The 18561-nt window shown below is 46.8% G+C and overlaps 1 protein-coding gene across 1 annotated transcript in view; it reads left to right on the forward strand.

Moving 5' to 3' along the window:
* The window catches only part of PLXNC1 (plexin C1), a 155525-nt gene that overhangs the window by 41795 nt on the left and 95169 nt on the right, over nucleotides 1-18561 (forward strand). The gene's annotated exons all lie outside the window — the stretch shown is intronic.

The raw sequence follows: 18561 nt of genomic DNA on the forward strand, positions 1-18561 counted from the left end.
GCAATATACGCAAGAGGTTCAGAAAACAAAATAAAAATATGGGGATGGAATTAATTAAGAGTTCATGGAGGAAGTCTGAAGCTGAGATGCAGCAAGACGCATAATTGCCCTTGCCTTTCACTGAGCTTCCTTACCGGGCTGTTGCCGTCAGAATCACCGGCAGACAAAAGAAGCAGGGCCAGGAAGAGTCTCATGAATAATTGTAATTGGGTAGGAACGTTTTCTTCTTGTGGCTTGCCTAAGACTAGACTTGAAGAAAATGAACTGATCACGAACAGACCTGTATCGCCGCACACCCACTAAGCAGTTTTGCTATAATCTTTGCAACCTTTTCCACTGATGTAGGTTCTCTGGGTTTGCAGAGCTCTGTGCAGGAGTTAATTCAGTAACAGTGGTGGAGCTGGTGGTGATGGTCACCGTGGAGATGTGATTAAATAGCCGCATGTAGCTAGTGGCCACTCTATGGGCAAACACAGGTCTGGCATTCATAAGAGATGTCTGAATTGGAGATGTGAATTTGGGGAGTTAGTAGTGTTCAGATGATACACGTCGTGAAGTCGTAAGACCAGTGAGGGAGGGGGTGTAGATTGAGGAGAGGAGTAGTTGGAGAACTAAGCTTTGAGTTCAGTGAGCATTGGTGCAGGGTTTAGGGGTCAGGGAGATGAAGAAGAAGTAGATCTGAGAGAGAACAGCCAGAAGCAAGAGGAAAAACTAAAGAAGGTGGCTTCTTGGAGGCCCAGGGAAGAAAGGAGGAGGGGAGTGGTCCATCGTGCCAGATTGTGCTGAGATGTCGAGCAAGAAAAGCAAATTGAACCACTGGACTTAGCAGGTGATTACTGCCAATTATGACAAGGACAGGAAGTAGTGATAAAACTGTAAAGAGAAAATGAGAAGAGGATGGAGCGGAGACAGCTCTTTGGAGGAGCTTTGCTGAGAAAGACTGCAGAAACATGGAGCAGACATTGCAGGAAAGTGTGAAGTCCAGAGAGTTGGTTTTTAAGGTACATGAAATAGCTGTGTTTTTGTGCGGCTGGGAAAGTTCTAGTAGTGTGGGAGAAACTGACAATACAGGGGAGAGAAGAGAATTGTGGGCTGTTGTCTTTCTGCAGATGAAAGAAAATACAATCTTCTGTGCCAGTGGGGGCCAGGCCTCAGCCAGGAGCATGGGACCCTCCATCCTTAGTCCTGGGAGGGCAGGAGGAAAATACGGGCTCAGGAGCAGGTCAGTGGTAGAAGTGTATGCAGTGTCTTTTCATGTGACTTTGCGTTATTTCCAGGAATGTATGATGAGTGAGAGTGAGGAGAGGGAGGAAGCCCTGGAGTTGGAAGGGAGAAGTGAGGGAAGGCACAGAAGAGAGAGGATGAGAGAACAGAGCTGGGAAATGAGGAGCAGCTGCCAGACAGTGTCAGGGTGCACGTGAGGCCCATGGTCTTGCTTTTGAAGTGAGAGCAGTACGCCTGGTTCTGCTTTCACAGGCCACGTTTGGCACTGTGGGCATAGCGGTAGGATAGGGGAGAGTTAGATTTAGCCAGAGATGGGACTGGTGGCTCAGCGGTAAAGAATCTGCCTGAAATACAGGAGTCACAGGTTCAATTCCTGGGTGGGGAAGATCCCCTGGAGGAGGGCATGGCAACCCACTCCAGTACTCTTGCCTGGAGAATCCCCATGGACAGAGGAGCCTGGCAGGCTATGGTCTATGGGGTCACAAAGACTCGGACATGACTGAAGCGGCTAAGCAGCAGCAGGGAGTTTTCAAGAGAGGAAAGTGGGGTCCAGGAGCTGAGGGTGCCTGATGATATGGATTGAATACTTAAATTGTGGACCCTGGGCTCCAAGCTGGAAGTGGGCTCTAAGGAGGGAGGTGAGGATGGGCGTGAGGGATGGGAAAAGGTAGCCAGCTCTGTGCAGGGGAGATTGTTTTGGGGTTTAAGACTTGTGGGACCTGGGGACCTGGAGAAGAGGTAGTGGTCGGACTACGGGGGACTTGAAATTAAGGTCACGGAGGGGGCAGAGTTATTGGTCCTGACAGGGTCTGGGGTGGGATTCTGTAACTGAAGTAGGGTGGAAGACGAGATCATTGGCAGAGAGGGTGGGCAACTTAGGGGTCACAGTGCTTGCTGGGCCAGTCTTCAAGAAGGACTACGGAACAATTTTGGAGGAACTGAGGAGCAAGATATTCAAAAAAAGAAAGGAATTGCCTGCAGGCTGCATGGTCTGTGGATGGTCGTGACGGGGCGGGCCTTGGGGGCCTCTGGAGAGATGGCCCAGTGGCTTGAGCTTCCGAGCTGGGGTGTGGGGAGCAGGCTTGGAAAGAAGGGAAGAAGAATCATTCTAAAGAGGCAGCAAGAAACAAGGAGGACCCTTATGATGAGGGAGAGGAAGCAGCCAGCCCTTGGTGGGCTGCAGGAATCGGCATCCTCAGGGAGAGCCTGGTTTCAGGATGAACAAAACAGTGAAGGGAACAGCTGGAGAAGCTGAAGACTCCAGGGATTTTATTGATGATGGGCTGTGATAAAGGAGTTCCAGCCTTCTAGAAAAGGCTGCTCATAGCTTCCCCTGCTTCTGCTCTTGTTCCCTTACCCCTGCCCCAAGAGGAGTGGGCGTTTAAAAATCTCAACCAGATCATGTTATTCCCCAGCTTAAAAACCTCCACTGGCCTCCATTGTAGAATTCAGTCTGACTCCCTTACTCACAGGACCTGAATACAGGGCTTCTAAGAATCAGGCCCTTGGTTACTTGGCCCTTTCGTTCTAACTTAAGACTATGCCAGGTTTGTTCCTCCCACAGGGACTTTTCACCAGCTGTTTCCTCAATCTAGAAAATTCTTCCCCAAATCTTGCCACGGTTGGTGCTTTCTTACTCATCAGGTCCCAGCACGCACATCTCCCCCTCTACTAATGACCCAGTGTGAAGTAGCCTCACCTCACTCCCAGTGACATCACTGTTTTATTTTATTCCTGGCCTCATCACTACCTGGCTTCCCTGGGTTCAGTCCCAGAGTCAGGAAGATCCTCTGGAGAAGGAAATGGAAACCCACTCCAGTATTCTTGCCTGGAGAATCCCATGGACAGAAGAGCCTTCTGAGCTACAGTCCGTGGGGTCACAAAGAGGTGGACATGACGGAGCAGCTACCCCCACCCCCCCACACACACACATCACTACCTGAATGGTCTTCTTTCTCTGCCTCTTCCTTTATTAAAATGTAAGTTGCTTGGGAGCCTCGTCTTGTTCATGACCATATCCCCAGAATCTAGAACAGTGCCTGGCACATGATAGGTGCTTTAAAAATGCATGTTAAATGAATGGCGATTGAGTGGTTGGGAAAGTCTACCAATGGCAGGCTGAGATGTGTTAAGTATGATTAAAACATTCCAGGTTTGTGAACTGATGGCCCTTCCCAGCCATGTCAGATCACTTGGTTTCAAACTGGCTTGGTTCTGGCCTAAGATGAAATAAAACTAAGCCTCATATCTGTGACTCATGTTAAGCTCCCAGTACCATTCAAAATTAGGAATTCTAAAGGGGGATGTTTTCTTATAACTGTAGTGCATCCCACTGTGTTTATTTTAAATGTCACAGATTTATTTAGAAAAATAATTTGTTTTCTCTTTTGAGAAGGTTGAGTTTTATTACATAGATGTCTAGAAAGTAGATGTGTTGGGGGGGTGGTGGTGTGCAAGAAAATGATCTTAGCTTCCTTTGGATCAAGTACGAAGAATGGGCATCCAGTATAAGCTGATAAAAAGCAATTAGACAAACAATGAGCTCAAAAAAGTCTAGTATTTTATTGTTGGAACCTCAGATCCAACCTATGCTGAATTTTTCTGTGTGGGTGGAAAGTGAATTTTTGCAGGCTGAATATCTTGGGTTTGAAAGCAGCTTCTCAGTTTCTCCCATATTGCAAAGCATAGCACATGTGTTCAGTTATGGATTTCCACAAAACTGGCAATCCTGAACCAATGAACGGGTGAGGTTCCAAAAGTTCATTTGCAAATTTGTTTGGCACTCCGAATGCATTTTTCCCATAGAAATAATGTCATAAATTAAGGGCTGATTCCCAAGTCAGCCCACAAAATTCAATTTATTTAATTTCAATAAATATTTATTGAATATCTACCAAGAACCCAATGTGGGAAGTGACATAACTAGGTGATATTGGGAGAAATCAGATGTCATTCTTGGCCTTAAAGAATTTACATGCCAGCTAAAGAGACAGACCCATCACTGGCCAAGGTTCATTCATTCAGTCATACATCACATCAACAGATTTCCTGAGCACCTACTGTGTGCTTGGGACACAGTTCTTTCTTGCCCACATTGAGCTTGCAGTCTGCTGCTGCGGCTGAGTCACTTCAGTTGTGTCTGACTCTGTGCGACCCCATAGACGGCAGCCCACCAGGATGCCCCATCCCTGGGATTCTCCAGGCAAGAACACTGGAGTGGGTTGCCATTTCCTTCTCCAATGCATGAAAGTGAAAAGTGAACGTGAAGTTGCTCAGTCGTGTCTGACTCTTCATGACCCCATGGACTGCAGCCTTCCAGGCTCCTCCATCCATGGGATTTTCCAGGCAAGAGTACTGGAGTGGGGTGCCATTGCCTTTTCCGTTGCAGTCTAGTGAGGGATAAAAACAAAAAAAAGCAAAAAATGAAGTTGCTCAGTCGTGCTGTGTCTGACTCTTCCCGACCCCATGGACTATAGCCTGCCAGGCTCCTCCATCCATGGGATTCTCCAGGCAAGAGTACTGGAGTGGGTTGCCATTGCCTTCTCCAGGGGATCTTCCTGACCCAGGGATTGAACCCGGCTCTCCCACACTGCAGGCAGACTCTACCATCTAAGCCACCAGGGAAGCCCAGTGAGTCATAGAGACAGTGTTATTAGTCAGGTCTGCTCCAGTAATACTGTGTTAGCCAACAGATTCTCAGTGGCTTACAAGAACAAAAATTTGTTTTTCTTGCTCATGGTTCGGCTCCAGTGGAGGGTGGGGGTGGGAAGGGGACTCTCTGTCAAGTTGTAGGTGGAAAGTTTGGTTCAGATCTGCTTCACATGTCTGCATGTACTCTCCTCAAGGCAGACAGCAGAAGTGCAAGGACCCAAGCTAAACCCTGTGGTGCATGCAGAGCCTCCACTCATGTCACGTTGGCTGATATTCCGTTGGCAAGCAAGCCACATAGCCAAGCCCAGCATCAGTGAGGTAGGGGTACACACTCCACCTGCTCCAGCGTCATTCTAGCACAGGAGAGACTGCAGAGCTGGGAACACCAATTCAGTCTACCCCAACACGCCGAGGGGTTTCCAATCTATTAATCTTGATAAGTGAATAGAGAGTAATAACGTTTAGCACAGAGGAAGTGGAGGATTCCATGGAGGCACATTTTAAAAAAATCTAAATAATAAATAGCACATGTTGGCGAGGATGTGGAAAAAGTGAAACTCTTGTGCACTGTTGGTGAGAATGTAAATTGGTGCAGCCACTATGGAAAACATTGTAGAGGTCCCTCAAAAAAATTGAAAATAGAACCATCATGTGATCCAGCAATGCCACACCTAGGTATTTTTCTTCAGAAAATGAACACTAATTCAAACAGAGACATGCATTCCCATGTTCATTGCAGTGTTATTCACAATAGACGAGGTGTGGAAGCCACCTAAGTATCCTTTGATAGATGAGTGGATAAAGAAGTTGTGGTGTATGTACACAATGGACTGCTACTCAGACCTTTAACAAATGAAATCTCGCCATTCACAGCAACGTGCATGGGCCTAGAGGGTATTAAGCTAAGTGAAATGAGTCAGGCAGAGAAAGACAGATATTGGACGGATTTCACTTGAATGTGGAATCTAAAAAAACGTGAACAAAAATAGCAATGGCAACAGAGTCGTAGGTACAGAGACAAACAGGTCATGGCCTGAGAGGAGGGGGATGGGGAGGTGCAATAGGTGAGGGAGATTGAGAGGTACAGACTTCCGGTACAAAATAAACGAGTCATGGGAGTGAAATGTACCGCTGGAGAATATATGGTAATAATTAATAATAATTAGTAGTAGTAATTATAAAATGGAATAATGATTAATGATAAGAATATGGTAATAACTTTGTATGGTGACAGATGGTACCTAGACTTGTCCTGGTGACTGTTTCGTAATGTATAGAAATATCAAATCACTATATTGTGCACCTGGATCTAACAGTGTTATAGGTCAATTATACTTCAGTTAAAAAGACAACCATAGGTTCAGTGGACATGAATCCATCAATCAAAGAAAAGCAACCTAAACTTAGGTCACAGAAGGCTTCCTGGAGGAAGGGAGGTCTAAACCGAGCCTGAAATGTGAGCATCAGAGAGCGTCCGGGTACAGAGAGAGGAGGTAGAGGAGACTGAGGGAACAGGCCATGCGAAGGCTGGGAGCTGGAGGAGCGCTTGGCCTGACAGGCAGTATGGCGCAAGGGTGTGGTCTGAGGAGTGTTAGTTAGTGCGGATAGACGGGATGGGGGAGAAGGACTCTTATAGCCCGCGTCAAAGGTCTGAATTTTCCTGGGAAGGCTTTGGGAAGCCATTCCAGGGTTTCAGTCAGAAGGCAGACCGGATCACTTGTGTGGTGCAGAACAAGCATTCTGGCACAAAACAGTCTAGAGGAGACACCGCTGGAAACCCGCAGATCACTGAGAAGGTGGTTGTGAACCAGCAAGAGACTGGACACTGAATTAGAGAGATGATCGTGGGGATGGAGAGAAGCAGGTGGATTTAAGGGCTGGCTGGAAGATAGAAGTGACAGGACTTAGTGATTAATTGGATTCCTCCCTTGAGTCTGACACACTAAAAATAGGGCCATAAAATGAAAAATAAAATATCAAGGTGGCCACTGTTTTTCTGGAAGATGTATTCTTTCTCTCTTGATCTAAGTCCTCACAAAAAGAGTAATGATACCCAAGCCTACACTGAATGCCTTCTGTGTCTCAGGCCTTGTACTTGGCTCTGGGTGGGAACCCAAAGGATGGGTACCTAAGTTAGATGGAGGAGGACTTCTGACAGATGTGAAGCTGGGTCTCAAGTCCTAGGACTTTGCTGTTGAAATGATAGGGGAAAGAGTGGAAGTATCTGGCTTGGGTACCAGAGGGACCGAGGTATTATTGACTGAGCAGGAGTTTAGAAAGACTAGCCAGTTTGGGATGCCCAGCAATGCAGGGGATGACTTCCACACTGGAAGGAGGAGTCCAGCAGAGAAAGAAGTGTGCAGACATGGAGTCAGTGTGGTTGGGATCGAATCCAGGCCCCTGTGTTTCTTATCATCTCTGTGCCAAATCTCCTCTACTATAAAGCAGGGGCTTCCCTGGTAGCTCAGCTGGTAAAGAATCTGCCTGCAAAGCAGGAGATCCTGCTTTGATTCCTGGGTCAGGAAGGTCCCCTGGAGAAGGGATAGGCTACCCACTCCAGTATCCTTGGGGTTCCCTGGTGGCTCAGCCGGTAAAGAATCCACCTGCAATGCAAGAGTTCTGGATTTGATCCATGGGTTGGGAAGAATCCCTGGAGAAGGGAATGGTTAATCACTCCAGTATTCTGGCCTGGAGAATTCCATGAACTCTACAGTCCATGGGGTTGCAAAGAGTGGGGCATGACTGAATGACTTTCGCTTTCATAAAGCAGAGTAGTAACAGTACCTCTCTTGGAGGGTTGTTGAGAGAATGAAATCAGACGATGTACATAAAGTCCTAGGCACAGTTCCTCTTCGTAGGAAGCACTGTAGTGATGTTAGCTGTTATGGCAAACGCCCAGAGGAAGGAGCGGTTGATTGTAACCAAGGCTGGGAAAAGCTTCAGAGAAGAGGTCACATTAAAATTGGGTCCTGGGGGAGAGGAGAATATTGGATCTTGAAGCCTAAGGAGAATTTCACCAAGGGTGGGGGGCGAGGGATAATTCAGGCAGCAGAACCAGCACAATAAGGGTTTGATCTTTTCATTTTATTTTCCTTTTTGGCTGCATAGCCTGTGAGATCTTAGTTCCCCAACCACGGCTCAAACCCATGGCCCCTGCAGTGGCAGCACGGCTGGGCATCAGGGGCAGTCCTGACAGTAGGAGATCTTTTGAGGGAAAGGGCTCCAACTGAATCATCTCACCCCAGCACTTCTCTGGAAGGAGGAAGTAGATGGGGAGGGGCCGGGAAGGAAAGGTTTCTGAATCTGGACTTTATTAGTTGGTTCTGGGAACTTAGGAGTTTTCAGCAGAGGACCAAAACAATCATATCTGTGTTCTTAAAAGACAATCCTGATGGCAGAGAAGATGAAGTGCATTAAGCCAAGCATTAACCATGCCACACTGGCCACTCCTCCCCCTTCTAGGGTTGCTGCCTTCCAGTATGTTTATGAAGAGTGAGTTTACCTCCTGCCTCTTCCTGAGTCATCTACTTAGCAGCCCTTTCTCCAAACTTCATGTAGCCCACCACCTCTCCCAACACCATCACGGGCTCCACCTGGGGTCCCAGTCACGTGATGGAACCAAGGCTGGGGCCTCTTCAGAAAACGTACCTGTCAGAAAAGCCACACTTATCTTTATGGTCCTGTCCTGGAAAGCCCCGCCTCCAGAGCATGTGTACAGGATGGGGACAAAGCCCCCAGGCATGCTGATTTTAAAGTATCTGTAGACTCCCCTCACTTATTTGTATGAGTGCAACACTTACTCACATCCTCTACGTTTCTTCCACGGTGGCAGTTGGAAGACTTCCAAGCAGCCCTTGGTGGCAGTTTTTAGGTTTTCATCTGCTGGTTGGCTGTTTGACACATGACACTGTGAAAGAGGTCCTTTCTCAACTTGGCGTAACAACAGACTTGCTGAAAGGGTTGGGCTAACAGAAGGTGATTTGAATGCTGGTAAGAAAAACTAAAATCAGCCTGCTAAACATATTCATCCTCAACACCCCAGAGTAACAAGCACAAAGAATTCAATGATTTGCTTATGGACGCACTCAGTCCCCTACATCGCTCTCCTGTCTTGAGATCTTCCTTCCCTCCCTCTCCCAAGAGTCACTGCTTTCTTAAGTCTCTCCTAAGCATCACCTGTAAGGCCTAGGAGCTGCTGTTGCCTGAGAATTCAACCAAGGTGACCCACGGTGCATGGTAACCCATAAACACATTCCTCTGAAGTTTGAGTTACTCTGGTTTGGTCTACCATTGTGAAAGGCGGGCACTCTGCAGCAGAGAAGGCCACTCCGGGCTTTTCAGTGGAGGAATCCATCAGGATATGCCCATTTCTCCTTCAGAATGCAGTTACAGTGCCCCTTCCCTAGGAAGCCTGCCTTGAGCCTAGGCTCAGCCAGGAGACAGGGTCCCCAGGCACGGAGGAGGATCTGCTTACCACATGTCAGATGCTATGCCCTGAATGTCCCCTGCGTGTTCCATTTAGTCCTCCTGGTACCCTGTGAAGTAAGCACTTATTACAGTACCCACTTTTAAGATGAGAAAACAGCCTTAGGTTTCTGTATCCATTTCCTACTTCTGCTGTAGCAAATAACTACAACCTTGCAGGCATGAACAACATACACTTATTATCTTACAGATCTGGAGGTTGGAAGTCTGTAGAGGGTTTTGCTGGGTTAAAACTAGAGTGTAGAAAGGACTGTGTTCCTTCCGGAGCCCATAGGGAGAATCCATGTCCTGTCTTTTCAAGTTTCTGGAGGCACCTACGTTCCTTGGCTTGTGGCGTCTTCTTGAATCTTCAAAGTCAGCAGCGTAGCCTCTTCAGGCCTTTCTGGCTCTGAATTCTGTTTCCATTATCGCATCTCCCTCTCTGACCCTCCCGCTTCCTCTTTCGGGGACCCTTGAGATTACTTTAAGCTCACTTAGATAATCTGAAAGAATCTCCCTATTTTAAGATTCTTAATCACATTTTTGAAGTCCTTTTTGCCAAGTAAGGCAACACATTCACAACTTCAAGAGATTAAGACATAGATATCTTTGGGGTCATTCATCTGCTTCCTACAGCTTGTATAAGCAGTGGAAACAGGATTAAAGTCTAGGCTTAGATCTAGGCTCTAACTCCCAAGCCAGTACCTTTACCTACCACCATAGTGAAAGGGAGGAGAAACCTGGAGACATTATCCCTCCTGGTGGTGGTGGGAAGAAGGGAGAACCTGCTCCAGATGGACCCACCATGGAAGACTGGTTACACATCTGGGTCAACCTGAGTTATGGGAACCCTTCTACAGCTTGAGAGTTGAAGCATCCATGCATTTACTTAGCAGATTTGGGTGTGTGTTCTGGCTGTGCTGGGCCTTCATTGCTGTTCATGGGCATTCTCCAGTTGCAGAGAGTGGGCACTACTCTCTAGTTTAGTACAGGGGCTTCCCGTTGCAGTGGCTTCTCCTGTTGTGGAGCACAGGCTGTCAAGCACACACTCAGTAGTTTCAGCTCATGGGCTTAGTTGCTCCACAGCATGTGGGATCTTCCCGGACCAGGAATCAAACCTGTGTCCCCTGCATTGGCTGGTGGATTCTGCAGACTCTCAACCCCTGGACTTTCTGGGAAGTCCCACTTAACAAATCTTTATGGAGCACCTAGTGTGTGTCAGACACTGTTCTCAGTAAGCATCTAGGTTCTCTAGTGATGAACAGCTCAGCCCCATGTCTTTGCCCCCGTGCAGGTCCTTCTAGAGATGTATTAGTTTCCTAAAACTGTCATAACCAATGGCACACACTCAGTGGCTTCAAAGAGTGAAGATTTATTCCCTCATAGTTCTGGAGGCTAGAAATCCAGAATCATGGTATCAGCAGGGCCATGATCTCTCTGAAACCTCGAGGGGAGAAACCTTCCTCTCCCCTTCAAGCTTCTGGTGGCTTCCAGTGTGTCTTGGTTCGTGGCAGCATGTCTCTAACCTCTGCCTCCAGCTTTACGTGGCCTTTTTCCTCTTCATGTGTCCAAATTGTCTTCTCCTTTCTCTTGTCAAGGCACTAGTCATTGAATGCCCTAAATCCAGAACGACTTCATCTTGAGACCCTTAACTAATGACATCTGCAGAGGCGCTTTTTCCAAGTCAGGTCACATTCTGAGGTTCTGAGTGGACATGAATTAGGGGTGGAACATTACTGACCCAACTACATGAGGGAAGAGTGAAAATAAGTAAGAACATAGCGTGTCAGGTGTGATCACCCTTAGGAAGAAAAATAAAGCTGAGGAACGGGTAGGGCTTGCCAGCTGGAGGCAGGGGAGGTTAGTTTCAATCAGAAGGTCCTGGGAAGCCTCACAGAAAAGAGGGCAGCTGAGCCAAGACCCAAAGGAGCGCACTCCACCTTGGGATGTCCCCTTTGGAGGCTGTGGCCAGGAAGTCAATTCACGACAGAAGATGGCTCCCAGTTCTGCATCCGTCCCCCCTTTCCTTCCAACCCGGGACGTGTCGTCATGCTGCATTCTGTGCTGTGACACTCCTTTATGGTCCAGTGAGGCTCTAACGGCAGCGATCGGGAGAATAATGGGATTTGGGGGCCGCCCCTCCTCCTTGTGTGAGGACCCCATTGTGCCGACTAATTGTATAGAAGCAAGTAGGACAACTGTCTGTGGGGTGGAAGCAGTGGGGAGCAGAGAGGAATATGTTATTCGGGCCTCAGGGCATCACTGAATTACCCTGGCAGAAGCCGAACCCATGCATCGGGGTTACCAAGGAGGCTGAAAGGGATGTGGGGGCCTTCTCATGCTGGAGGGGGGTCTTCGGTGGACCCAAGTCCCCTGGGTTCTTCATCATCTTTGTCAGCTGTTAGAAGAGCCGTGAATAATTCAGAGCAGAAGGTGGAGAGGGGATGAAACCATGAAGGTGCCCAGCTCTTGGCACCCAGGCAGCTGACAGTGGCTGGCACAGAGGGAATGCTTACCATACTCAGAAGCCAGTTTTGTTCGGTCCAGCTTCAGTCTCCAAACTACTTATCCTCACATCTTTTAAATTGATGCTGTGTAGCTCGAGCAGGTACCATTAGGAACACCCCTTTTAGTAAACATATGTTTTAATGGAATAGTTTTTTTTTTTTTGAAATGACCTTATCTCAGCAGGCACTTTCATAAGTATGTATCGATTGGCTTTTAAAAATTCCTCAGATGTTTTCACTCGTCTTGGTGACCTGGTACTTTTCCTGTTCCCAACAACAACTCCACATTGAAACCAATGTTCCTGTCTTCATTGGAAGCCTTCCTGCCAGGCTTTGGTGTTTTTGCTCTTGAGTACCAGTGAGGTTTTGTAGCGTTTGGGCCCTTGTATCCCGCTTAGGGAGAGTGGACCATTTCTGAAACACCCCATGTGCTATTCGATGTTACTCTTAGGAAGATGGGTTTTATTGCTGCCTGCTTTTGACTGATGGGGGAAACCGAGGTCCTGAGAAGCTGAAGAGTGCTTCCCATTTCAGAACAAATGTGTGGGAGAGCAGCTTGGAACCCAGATCTTCCTGACTTGAGAGACATCATTTCCCATCTTTATTTCCAGGCTACCTATTCTTTACGAACACCTCCCTTAAATTCGCCAGTTCAGGGTATGCCTTTGGAAGTTAAAACACCCTCATCACCCACCAAAGAGCCACATGAGGTGAAGGCCACACATCCCTTTTTTGTGTGAGTGCTTCAGTCTGCAGATGTGTTGCACGTGTGCTGAATAGCTCCAAGTGTCCAGACAAAGGCCGGTTTCCCACCACGCCAGGCACTGGCCAGCCCAGTGAACGAAAATCTGTGAAACAACTTCTGCTGGTATCGTGGAGACATAGACAAGAATTTAGTCACTTGAACATTTAATTCTTATTCCAGTTCAGTGAACGTGTGTTGAATACCAGCCATGGGCCAGGTCCGGTACTAGGCCCTGCTGCTGCTGCTGCTGCTAAGTCGCTTCAGTCGTGTCCGACTCTGTGCGACCCCATAGACGGCAGCCCACCAGGCTCCCCCGTCCCTGGGATTCTCCAGGCAAGAACACTGGAGTGGGTTGCCATTGCCTTCTCCAATGCATGAAAGTGAAAGGTGAAAGTGAAGTCACTGAGTTGTGTCCAACTCTCAGCGACCCCATGGACTGCAGCCCACCAGGCTCCTCCATCCATGGGATTTTCCAGGCAAGAGTACTGGAGTGGGGTGCCGGCCCTAGGGAGACAAAAATGAATAAGGCTCTGCCCAGTGGAAGCTCACAGGTTAGCGTGGGAAGCAAGTATCAGCCAATACACCATGAAAAAATGCCCTCAGAGCTGGTATTCAAGGCATGGGGAGACCCCAGAGAACCCTCAGGAAGAGGAGAAGGGTTATGATTAAGAACCTTCCAAGAAGCCATGAGCTGAGTCTGCCTCCTTATGTGGAAAGGGCAGGCTGCTTGTTGATCTGGTATGTGTGAGCAATGCAAAGGGCAGACCAGTTACCCCTGTTGCCCAGATGCCTGTCACATCAGTATTATTTTATATGTGTTTGGCTTATGTCATTCAAACTTTTTACCTAAGTTCTGTTTCATTTGCCTATGTAATAAATATAGTAACAGCTACTAATATTTACTGAGGCATTATTGGAAGCCTCCGTTAAATAGACGGACGTTTCTGAAATAACTCTTCGATCTATGGTTTTGTAGGTGTGTGTTAACTAGATGTACATTTTTATAACCATTCCATGAAATAGAAATAATTATTATCTGCATTTTTGCAGCTGGAAAGCCTGAAACAGAGAGAAGGTATGATTTGCCCAACGTCACCCGCTTATAATTGGCAGCTCCACCCACCACTTCTTCACTAAGTTCTAGCCTGGTCTGGTCTTTAATCAGTTCCTTGCAGAGACCAGACTTTAAGTGAGCTCAGGTTCTTGGCACTTGCTGTTCCTTCTGCCGAGAATGCTGTTCCTACTGCTCTTGATGTGGCTAGGTTGTCTTCATCCTTGAGATCTGAGCTGAAATGCCATCTTTCTTTTTAATTTAAGTTTTTGGCCATGCTACATAGCTTGCGGGATCTCAGATCCCCAACCAGGAATTGAACCCAGGTCATGGCAATGAAAGGCTGGAATCCTAACCACTAGGCCACCAAGGAACTCCTTGAAATGCCATCTTTCTTGACCAGCTTACCTAAAGTAGTTCCTCGCTGCTATATTTTTTTAATTTCTGCTGAAAACTAGCCTTGATTTGAAACTATTTAAATTATTGTCTGCTTATTTGGTTTTGGTCCATGTGCCTCACCAGAATATAAGCTCATTAAGAGGGGAGCTTTAACTGGCTTAAACATCCATACATCCCCAGTGCTCGGTGTTTGGTATCTGGGGGGCACTCAGACAATACTTGTGGAAGGAATCCTAGATGTGGCCTTAGGCCCTAGGGGTGCCAAGGTGAATAAGGCAGGCTCTTCCCTTGGGGATCTTACAGTGTGGTCAGAGAGACAGACAGTCAGCAACCAGCGCATTGTGCTGTATGCATGTGTAAGGTACCCATTCGGACACAGCAGAGGGCATGACTACTTTGCCCGGAGGCTGGGCAGACATGGAGGAGGTGATTCTGAACTTGGAGCACCATTTCACCAATATTGCAGGCCCTCGCACAGTCTGCACATGCCGAGAAGAGCCGGGCAGGTTTCCCCGCGTGTGTTTATTAAGTAATTGCTCTTCGCGAAGTGCCATGTACTAACTATTAGTGATGGATGTCTTTAGGAGCTTGTAAGTTAAATAGACTTATCAACCCACGATTGCCTGGGGATGAGTTTGGAAAAGAAGGAAGAGGCTCGATCATAGTATTGGGTACCAAGATGAGCGTGGAAACGTGTGTTCTAGGCTCCAGGTCATGAAAGAGATGTAGGTAGAGGAGTCTGGTGTAGGTGGAAGGGTGCCATTGAAGATTTTCTAGTAGGAAGCGGTGTAATCAGTTCTGGACTTGAGAATACCTAGGCATTGGTGTGGAGAGCTGACTAGAGGCAGGCCATTCAGAAGCCTGCCGCAGGAGCCCAGGTGAGGGCAGATTGTGGGAGATGGCATAGAGCAATGCTTGGAAAGAATAGGTCATCATCAGCTGAGTATGAGAGATGAGAAAAAAGAGCCAAAAGAAGCCTCAAGTTTTCCAGTTTGATCTTCCACTTGGGTTATTATTGCTCATTAACCAAGATTTAAGTGCTTCTCAGTGTGCGTGGCTAGGACTTCTAATCCTTCAGTAAAAACGTTAGAAGACGTGCATTATCCATTCCTATCTTTTAAGTTACAAAGTATACCAGAATATTGAAGGCTCTGAGAATTCCTGCAATAGGGAAGATCATTTAATTTTATTTAACTAGTGTTTCCCAAATTTCTTAAGCCTCGTTTAATACTAACACCTAAAACAGCTTGAAGAACACACTTGGAGAATTGCTGAGAAATGGAATAAAACTTGTATTTTTCCCGTAGGGCTCAGGCTCTGGGAGGATGTAGTTATTTTTATTTTGGCCTTTATGATGTTGTTATCCTGGAAACCTTTGAAAATTTTGAGCTGTTTGGCACAGTCCTAAGAGTATGAACACCACTGCCAGACTGCTGAGATCCATACCATGCTGTCTAATCTCTGCGCCTCAGTTTCCTCATCATTGAAATGGAGCTGATAACAATAATACCTACTTCCTGAGGTAGCTATAGGATCAACAAGTCCCAGAAAGTCCTAGAAACAGCACCTTGCCCCTGGAAAGGGCTCCATAGACGAGGGCCCTGGGGAGGGAGAGTAGGGGGGAGGAGATGAGCCGTGGACTTAGAAGCAGCACTGTCTGATTTGGTATCTCAGCCCCTCTGCTTCCTAACTCTGTGACCCTGGGAAGCAATATGGAGCCTTCTGCCTCCAGTTTTCCCCAGCTGTTAAAAGCAAGGGAATTTGTCGTACCTACTTCATAGATTTGTGAAGAATAAGTGAATCAAATCATATGAAAGAACATCTCCTGGCATGTTAGATGTTTTCAGTTAAAAAAAAAAATCTTCTAAATTGTTTCTGTTATTAGCATCATTTTCTTATGTAGGTTGGCTTTTCATCACTGGAGCTGAAACGCAGTTTTTCAGCTTTCCTGGCAAGTTATTTTGGTCTTGTATTTTGGCATCCCTCTTGGCTGACTCTGGGGGCCTAGAATTCAGAGTGGAGCTTGTCACAGTGACTTCTCATTCTCTCCTTTTCAGTTGAGACCGGTTTTTCCATCTCGTGGACTACCAACGTTAATGAAAGTCCCTTGATTCTCGGGACCACCTGGTCCCTCCTCTGGGCTCCGTGCCCTTCTGAAAAAATGCAGACATCTGTTTCAAATCACTTAGCAGAAGACCTTGGGATGCTCTTGTAGCAAAATCTTCCTCCAGTCACAGACACAGACTCCTGTTCTGAGAGAGAGGCTGGATCTTTCCTTATTAAAAGTTTTCTGATACTGTATCAGTAGAGAATCTTTGGAACAGATCACACCAACCCTCCCATTCAAGCAATTACCTGATATTTACTTGTCAGTTTACTTCAGGGACTGTCTGCTCTTAGTGAACAATTAGATTAGAGGATGCTGATGAAATTCGAGTGGCAGGAAGTACAAGTTACATTTCTGAGTTTAGAGTTTCTATTTCAAGGTTGAGTAAGTAGTAAATTCTTAGGGAGAGATTCTAGCCTAATAGAGTCAGATTTTCAAGGTCCCACAGCCCATCCCCTGGGCATTTCACCTGCCTGCATGCCTGGAAACTTCGGCTCATTTCTAGAGGTGGGTCTCCCAGTTCTTTATGTCGACATGAAAACAATTAATAATTTAAGTCATCCCCATTAAAAAATAGAAATACTATATAAATGCAATACTGTAATAATAAATTTAAAAGTCGATCCAGCTGGGCACTGTTCCCAGACTACCAGCCAAGCAGAAACACAAGTAAAGAAGAAAAACTGCTATAAAATGCAAATGGATTCAATCTCATTGTTTTCTGCTACTCTTATATTGCAAATATATAGAATTGAAGTTACATCACAAATAAATAGGTTTTTCAGGTTAAAACCTGGAGACTTAATCACTATTTATAACATTATTTCTATGGGGAAGAAAAGTGTATTCCATATTACAAACTGAGGGTTTGCAAGCCAATTTTTAGAATACAATAGACTTGCGAGTTGGGGGGCTTCCTGGAACCTTAACCTCTAATTGGGTGTTTTGTATTCAGGGCTAGTGATGGGTGAACATGCAAGGCCTCTCAGAACCCTGCTCTGTGTTTCCCTCCCAGATCCATGCTCCCCTCTTCATTCTAGAGGCTCTGTCTCACCTTCTTCATTCTATGCTCCTGGCGTCTTCATCTCTGTCGCCTTGTCCTGGCCCAGCCCCACCCTCCAACCACTAATGGGGCCCAAGGACAGCAGGAGGAACTCTAAATGTCATTATTTTTGTGCAGCTTATTAAATGGCAGTTAGGATCCTGGCGGGCTACAGTCCATGAGGTCGCAGAGAGTCAGACATGACTGACATGTCGTAACACATAGGGCTCACAGATGACCGTGCAGCTGCGTGGCCAAGTGTGTGGCTCTGAGAGCAAACTTCAGACGCCTGAACCTGTGAAACCTTGGCACATTGTAAACACCTCTCTGAGCCTCCATTTCATCCCTATAAAGCAACGTGGTTTTGAGGACTAATGTATATGCATGCTCCGGAGAAGGCAATGGCATCCCACTCCAGCACTCTTGCCTGGAAAATCCCATGGACAGAGGAGCCTGGTGGGCTGCAGTCCATGGGGTCGCTAAGAGTCGGACACAACTGAGCGACTTCACTTTCACTTTTCACTTTCATGCATTGGAGAAGGCAATGGCAACCCACTCCAGTGTTCTTGCCTGGAGAATCCCAGGGACGGCAGAGCCTTGGTGGGCTGCCGTCTATGGGGTCGCACAGAGTCGGACACGACTGAAGTGACTTAGCAGCAGCAGTATATGCATGCTCAGTCTTGTCTGACTCTTTGTGACCCCTGGCTCCTCCTGTAGCCCTCCAGGCTCCTCTGTCCATGGAAATGTCCAGACAGGAATACTGGAGCTGGGTGCCATTCCTCCTCCAGGGGATCTCCCCAACCCAGGGATTGAACCCGCATCTTCTGCGTCTCCTGCATTGGCAGGTGGGTTCTTTACCACTGGGCCACCTGGGAAGCCCGTGAGGGCTAACAGAGGAGGAGAGACCATCAACACTCAGAACGGTGGTAGTTCCCCCCTGTAGATACCTGGTGACTGAGGGACATCAGGGTTTGGAAAGATTTCCACGAGCTCAGGAAGCAAACACACTGTCGGCAGATACTTTCTGAATTTGAAACAGCAAACTTAGACAAGTTTCTGGAATCTCCCTGTTCGTGAGTTTTGAACAAACTAAGAGTTAAGGGGAAGGGAGGGGAGGTCCACATATGTATATAGTTGAGCAGCAATCTCTAACTCTTATTATTTTGAACAGATTAAGCTCTACAGTAGATACTATGAACAAGCCTTCTTAAGTAGTTTAATTCACTAAATTGAATTCATGGTCCTTTCACCTAGCAAAAGTTTTTTTTTTTTTCTTTTAATTAACTTTTGGTTTTGGGGCTTTTTTTTTTTTTTCCTTCAGGCAGTTTTTATTTTCCCCATTAATGCTGATTCTATTAATTTGCGAGTAGG

This window comes from Capra hircus, chromosome 5 (assembly GCF_001704415.2).
Source record: "Capra hircus breed San Clemente chromosome 5, ASM170441v1, whole genome shotgun sequence".
In the NCBI taxonomy this organism is placed as follows: Eukaryota; Metazoa; Chordata; class Mammalia; order Artiodactyla; family Bovidae; genus Capra; species Capra hircus.